This window comes from Poecilia reticulata, chromosome 8, assembly GCF_904066995.2.
Source record: "Poecilia reticulata chromosome 8, P_reticulata-male-v2, whole genome shotgun sequence".
NCBI lineage: Eukaryota > Metazoa > Chordata > Actinopteri > Cyprinodontiformes > Poeciliidae > Poecilia > Poecilia reticulata.
The window spans coordinates 25,948,205-25,955,747 of NC_088837.1; the positions used below are offsets into that span (position 1 = coordinate 25,948,205).

A 7,543-nucleotide genomic window follows, 5' to 3' on the forward strand; every position below is an offset into this window, starting at 1 on the left:
GACCCGTCTGGAGACCAAAAGCTATAAATTTTATACATTTTCTTTTCAATCTCAATCCCACAACAAACTGGATATTATGAAGAACGATCTGAGAGGACTGAATCATGATCATATCATTTTTTATCATGCAGTTTCAGATGATTAATCAGCCACACTGTCTTTCAGCAATATCACAATTCTAAGACTTTTATTTTTGTTTTTTTAGGTCAGAATGATGCAGAATGGTTTTCATTATCCAAATATATGAAATAGATTTTATTGTGCAAAATGAATCAATCACTGGTTGTTTTTACATGTAGCCATGTGAACAACCTGGATATCCAAGCTGGACTGGGACCATAACGGGGTAAATGACCCCCAGGATGGTGATTCGACGGGGATCCCATGCTGTCCTCCTCCAGGCCGCTCTCCGTCATCCCACAGTCGGGCGGCACCCAGGCGGTGTGGTACTCGTGGTCATGCCAGGTCTTCTGCAGACGGTGGTTCAGTTTAGTGATAGCTATCACCCTCCCCACATTGACTTTAACCTTGATGACCACCTTGTCCCACTCAGGATGACCAATAGGATAGCGACCGGCTTTCCGCACGTCTCTGCTCAGGTAGACCCCACGACGCAGCATCCCGTCTTCAGACTGATGGAAACCGAAGGTGCAGATGCTCCGAGCGCTCGCCTGGGTGGTGCCAGGGTACATGGTGTAGAAACAGCCCTCTGCTGCTTGTTTGTTGTTCAAATAAAATTCTCCAAAAGAATTAAGACAGGTGTCGCACCGATGTGGCATGTTGGCAGAATTCCTGCAGGAGAGGAGGGAGACAGTCGAGACTAAATTTATTCATCTAGGTCTATTTTACTGTCAAAACTCGTACCAAAACAGATTTTAGTACAATAAATAAATTAATTAAGTAAATATATATATAAATATATATAAAACCATCAAACTGATTTTATCTTTCAGGAAGTTTAATCATGAACATCTGCTGATCATATTTGCTGTTTAAATTCAGCATTTTTAGAGAAATATTAGAGGTTTTCAGCCCTGCTTCACCTGAATCTCCTCCGGCTTCTTATAAAAACCTTCAGGAGGAAACTCCAAATATGGACTTACTAGTTTTCATTTTGTTTCTCCTGTTTTCTACAGGTTGACCAAGGTGGAGCTTTTCTCCCCTCTGCCAGCCAATGACTTTGTAAATAAGAAAGCACATTCTGGAGTTTCCAGAATATTTATACCTGTTGGTTGAGTTTGATTGTTTCTGATGTACAATCAGTTAAAAAAAAAATCAACAATCTGATGTCAGCTTTATTTAACATAGTTTCACTTTCTGAATGAAAAAGTCAAGCTGTGAAAACCTGGCAGGATGTACCGGTAAATCTGCAGTATGGAGCTGAATTTTACTTTTACTTGAGTAAAACTGTGTTAGGGCTGCTCTAAAGTATAATTATTGGTTACTCCTTTATCGATAACTGCTTCCCTTTTTAAACTTTCGGACCCTGCTGGGTCCTAAAGCCCTCCTGTTACACCTACATTTATAGACAGATATAAAATTTATTTTCCGTTATTTTAGCTGTCAGTATCAACAGCTGAACTTTTTTTAGCCATGTCAGAGAGTGATAAATTTGAATCTATGATCAGAGTCACAAGTTTGAAACTTTTATTTTTCAGGTCAAAATGACTGCGTACAAAATTATTTCTTCATACAAACATATAAAAATATATTTGATTGTATAAAATGCATCAATCATTGCTGGTTTTTACATGTAACCACCTGAAACATTTGGGACTACAGTGGGATTAATCAACCTAAGGATGGTGATTCGACTGGGATCCCAGACGCAGTTTTCCTCCAGGCCGCTCTTCACCATCCCGCAGTCGGGCGGCACCCAGGCGGTGTCGTACCCGTGGTCATGCCAGGTCTTCTGCATTTTGTGGTTCTGATGATCGATGCGTTTCACCCTCCCCACATTGACTTTAACCTTGATGACCACCTTGTCCCACTCAGGATGACCAATAGGATAGCGACTGGCTTTGTCCAGGTCTCTGCTCAGGTAGACCCCGCGGCCCAGCATCCCGTCTTTAGACTGACGGAAACCGCAGGACAGGATGATCTGAGCGCTCGCCTTGGTGGTGCCATGGTACATGACGTAGGTTTTTCCGTCAGCTGGCTGCGGGGTGAGCAACCGAATCGCTCCGGGAGGAGGATCAAAGTCAACTTCAGCCCACTGTACTCTGCTCATGATGGTGTCAGAATCCCTGCAGAAGATGAAACGTTTAAATTCATTCACGTTTTTAATGATTAAATGGTAAAAAAAAAAAAAGAGTAGTTCTTGTGTCCTATAGTTTTTCTTAAACTCAATGACAGTTAAAGATTTTGCCTTATTTTATAACAATGTTGCTCCTGAGAAAATAAAGTTAAAAAAAATGCTACAACTCCGCCACCTGCTGGAACAAACGGGCACCTGCAGGCTGCTGATTATGTTCACAAGATCCGCCTAACATGCAGAGCGGAGGAGAGGAGCAACAAGTTACTGGAGAAAAGTTACTTCAGTAACTTTAAAATGTGGTCATTCTACACAGTAAGTTTTATATTTTATAATATTTCTGTGAGTAACTTCAGTGAAGGAATAAGAAACATGTTTTAACCAAAATACTGAGACTTAAAGTTTGTTAAAGTGAGACCTCTTGTTTCTACAAAAGCTTTGTTATCCTAATGGTTTTTAATGTGGAAATCATGTTACATTTAAAGCTGAATAAACAGCATATCCTTAATAACTGGAGTAATTTTTACCCTGTTCTGAAAACATCATCTACTTTTGAAAGTGAAAACAAATTTAACCTCATATTTGCAGGAAATATTTTAGGAACTTAATCAATTACAGTAAAGACAACAGCTTTGCTTTAAAAACAGCTTTTTAATAACATTTTGCTGAAATTATAAATCCCAGATTTCTGCTGCTTTTGTTTCTCTTTAACTCAGAAAAAAGTTTTATCGTCATGTCCTTTGAACATCAAACCGTTTTTATCTTTTGGTTTTGAACGTTTGCTGATCAAATTTCCTGTTTGAATTAAACATTTTTAGAGAAATGTTAACGTTTGTGGCCTGTGACTTACCTCTGTTTGTGTCCGTCTCAGTCTGCAGCCTGAATCTCGACCCGCTTCTTATAAAACCCTTCAGGAGGAAACTCCAAACATGGACCTGCTTTGTTTCACTTTTGTTTCTCCTGCCTGTCGGGTGTTTTTAGGTGTGGTCGGCCAGATGTAACTTTCGTTTCTGCCAGATAAAAATATCAGAGACATAATGGGACCTTTCAGGACTTTCCTGTTATTTAAAACAGTCGAGTGAGTTTGGATGTTTCTGATGTGCAGGAACAAAAGAGTTTATTACCAGTAAACACACCTAAACGGCCGGACAGATTCCAGGTTTAAGTTTCATTTCTGGTGAATAATCCCAACGACTCGCTCAGAAATTAGGATCCTGAGTCAGAGGAAGAGAACCTGAAGACGTGGATTTATGCACCAATACGCCTGAAAAACATTAATATTATCAAGAAGTTCAGTAAGTTTATGTCCCTTATTTCAGAAAGTAAAACTTATAAACACATATATATATATATATATACAGTCAAAAAGCAAAACTCCAGATATAATAACATTCTAACAGGATGTAAAGCTAAAAAAGCCAGTTTCACATGATGCTGCCTCTTCAACCCAACGGTACAAAAAGCTGGATGATGTTCCTGCAGAAACTCCCCTGACCTTTAACCCCACAGAAACTCCCCTGACCTTTAACCCCACAGAAACTCCCCTGACCTTTAGCCCCACAGAAACTCCCCCACGTTCTCAATAATTGAGTTTTATTAGATAAAATACTGAGTCTGTCAATAATTTTATATTTCATTTTGGCCAGTTTGTGGGCTGCACAGTGGCGCAGTTGGTAGAGCTGTTGCCTTGCAGCAAGAAGGTTCTGGGTTCGATTCCCGGTCTTTCTGCATGGAGTCTCCATGTTCTCCCTGTGCATGGTGGGTTTTCTCCAGGTACTCCGGTTTCCTCCCACAGTCCAAAAACATGACTGTCAGGTTAATTGGCCTCTCCAAATTGCCCCTAGGTGTGAGTGTGTGTGTGTGGTTGTGTGTCTCTGTGTTGCCCTGCGACAGACTGGCGACCTGTCCAGGTGACCCCGCCTCTTGCCCGAAACGTTGGCTGGAGAGGCAGCAGCACCTCCTGACCCCACTGAGGGACAAGGGTGTAAAGAAAATGGATGGATGGATGGATTTTGGCCAATTTGTATTTATGTTCTTATTAAACCATAGAAGAAGAAAAGCTTCTTCTATGGTTTAGTAGAAGAATCAACAAATATGTTTTTTCTGCCTTTTCATTATGACTTTTAAAACCCAGAAAACTTTTTGTTTAAATGACTGTAATTAGAATCATTTAAAGTGGGTCAGACGGGCCTTGACCCCGCGACCTCTTCATTAGAGTCAACATGTCGACTGTCACCAAACTGAAAACTGGAAACCTCTGAGTTTCTGTTTGGGAACAGAAAAGTGCTAAAGCAGCTTTACGTTCCTGTGAAGTTTGAACATCTGCTGAGGAAGAGGAGGAAGAAGAAGAATAAGAGGAGGAGGAGCAGAAACAGGAAACTAAGATTCTACACAGCAACAAGCAGCAGCTGACTGCAGCTTTAGTTCATCAAAAACTTCTGGAACAAAAACACAAAATAATCTGCAGGTTAACTTGTTCACAGGCTTTATGATGATCTTAACGTTCAGCTGCTGACTCATCAGTAAACATGTAAGATATATAAGTTCACAGCTGTTCTGCTGACGTGTTTATTGGTTATAGATTTTGTTTTTTCATTTTGGTTCATTTATAACAGCAGAATTAAAAAAAGGTTGACATGTTGTGATTATGTTTACATTGATTGGGTGATCAATACTCACCAGAAAATATTATTTTAAAATTATTCAGTAATTGTTGAACAACCGACGGACTCTGGCGTTTTCTCCGTAGCGCCGTATTTTGCTGATTGCTGACGAAAACATCAGTTTGAAACGCTAAAAAATAGATTCATAATCACAACAACAAAAGATGTTATATCTATAATTTCAGCATGTTTTAGTTTTCTAAACGCTCGTTATGATTCCAGTTAGTTCTTGTTGGGGAAATAAAATATCAAACTTGTTTACTGTAAGTTTAGTGTTTATTAACGGATGTTATGTTCTAATAGTTAGAATAATGTAGTTTATTTCTGCTGTAGCATTGAAATCAACATAATAACACTCAGATAGAAAACATTTTATTTCGAGACCAAAAGTAGTCCGTACCATTTAGAAAACAAAATAAAATGTTTAAAATCATAATGGAAGCTAATTACAAATGATGCTAATGATAACATAGTAGGTTAGGAACAATAAAGCAAATTGATATGTTGGTTTGGGGGCCCAAATAAAAATCAGCTCAGGGCCCCATAAAGGCTTGGACCGGCCCTGGAAGGAGCGCTACTCTTACCTGAGTCCAGTTTTATGGTATTTCACCTCTGATAATAACCTTGTTTGGGAAATCATAACACGATGATTCCAGCTGCTGGGTTCTGATTGGATGCTGGATTAATGCGCAGTGTGACAGGACCCAGGTGAAAAAGAAGTATACTTTAGTGTACTTCAAACATACTTAATTTGTGAAAGTACACAAAATATGAATGAATATGTATGAATTTTTAAGTGCCTTAATAATATTTTACTATTTATTAAAATTGCATACAATAAAAAAATGATAATCATGATGTAATTTTTAAGAAAGTACCCATTCAATTTTCAGATGTGTGACGTAAAACCTTATAATCAAAAGCATTAGCTCCAGTTCATACTCCAGACCAGATGGTGGCGGTATTGCACACTTTCATTTATTAAAAAAAGCGCCACAAAGAGAAGAAAAAACTTGAACTCAGGGAAGATAACAAACGCTGTTCAAATTTGCCATTTTTACTCGCATAATATTGTCTTAACAGTAGAGAGGTCCCTGACAATAGTTACTAATTTAGGTAAATTCAAGCTGGTGACGTCAGAGTTAGACGACAACACAACGGGACAAAAACCGATGGACATGAAATGTGCGTCACAAAAGGAGCCCAGAGGGACGAAGGCTGCTAAGTGTTGCTAGCTGGTGGTAAGTTTGCTTATTAATTATATTCATTTAACTATAAACAGCGCAGTAAAAAAATATAACTTAAGTTGGTTTCTTAAATAATTATTTTATCAATTTTATTGTGACTTGTATGATTATTACTATAGCAATCATTCAGCTTCATGTTATAACTGCATGTTTGTTGCGACTTTAATTCATAAACTAACCTGGTTTTAATTAAACTCCATAAGACAAAGAGACTTTGATATTGTGAGGTTGTTGTTCTAACTCGTTCATCAATGATTTTATCTTCAACATGTTTGCAGTCTAACTAAGCAAATGAAGATGAAAGAGGAAGCCAGAGAAATCAGGTGTTAGAAAACCTAAAGACTTTCTGTCTCAGAAGAAGCTCCACCAGATCCAGATCACCAACCAGCTCTGAAGATGAACCTCCACATCGTCTCTATGAGGAGCTAGCTACATTTTCAACAACAAAAACTGCTGTTACCAACACCAAGTGCTTAATAAACATGATTTGATTTAAAGATAACTGGACAGAATTTTTCCCCTTGTTAATCTAACATTTATCTTTGATGTTTTTTATTTATTGTTGGCTTTCAGGGCCCTGTGATGGACTGGTGACCTGTCCATGGTGAACCCTGCCTCTCATCTGATGGCTGCTGGAGACGGGCACCACCAGCCCCCCTCACCACCCTGCAAGGATCAGTGTGTTCAGATCATGGATGGAAAGATTTTAAGGTAGTTTGTCTCCTTAAGTCCACACTTAAAACAGCTTCATAGTTGATGCCAACATCAACTGATTCTATGACATTAATGACTATTTTTTTTCTACTTCAAACAAACAGGAAAAGAACCCAGAAATGTTTTTCCACCCCAGGCATCTGGTCCCAATCATCATCAGTTGTGATGATGTCACATACATGGCGAGTCCACAACGTCTTAAAATTGTAAGTATTATTTTTTTATTTGCCATTTTTCTGTTATCTTTAAATAGAAATGCTTTCTCTGTTTCATTGCTCTGTTGTTCTTTTTCGTAGGCTCCTGTAAGGTGCAGTGAACGGGAATGTTCTGTCGTTGATCCTCACTTTATGTTTTATTGTCACACTTCATGTTCATGTGTTCACTTTTGATGTGTAAACTGATCATTTATGTCAAGTTCATAACGTTGTGAGTAAAATTGGACAATTTTAAAATGTCGGTAATAAAACAAAATATTTGAATTACCTTGAACATCTTGTGTAATTAATCTTTCCATGTAATTTTAGCCTAAAACAATGTAAGTAGTGTAGTGCAGTTATGCATGTCATGTACAAAATAGGAAAGTAGGAATAAAGACTTTGACAAGTAATTAAAATTGTAGGTTATTATCAATAGCAGGAAATCAAAAATAAAAATTAAGTGTAATT

At 38.2% G+C, this 7,543-nt stretch overlaps 1 long non-coding RNA gene and 1 pseudogene across 3 annotated transcripts; one reads left to right on the forward strand and one right to left on the reverse strand.

The window, feature by feature from the left end:
• Positions 1–274: 274 nt before the first annotated feature.
• On the reverse strand, positions 275–3,518 carry LOC103469086 (uncharacterized; annotated as a pseudogene). The gene is made up of 4 exons (XR_014088783.1): positions 3,379–3,518; positions 3,105–3,264; positions 1,762–2,246; positions 275–712 (listed from the first exon to the last, which is right to left on the reverse strand). The product of XR_014088783.1 is annotated as an uncharacterized LOC103469086 (transcript).
• Positions 3,519–4,441: 923 nt separating this feature from the next.
• LOC145552648 (uncharacterized) lies at positions 4,442–7,444 on the forward strand. 2 transcript variants are annotated; one of them, XR_014088786.1, is made up of 5 exons: positions 4,442–6,158; positions 6,443–6,633; positions 6,738–6,875; positions 6,983–7,084; positions 7,175–7,444. It is a non-coding gene; the product is annotated as an uncharacterized LOC145552648 (long non-coding RNA). The 2 variants fall into 2 exon arrangements; XR_014088785.1 differs by having other exon boundaries at positions 6,443–6,875.
• The last annotated feature ends 99 nt before the right edge of the window (positions 7,445–7,543 follow it).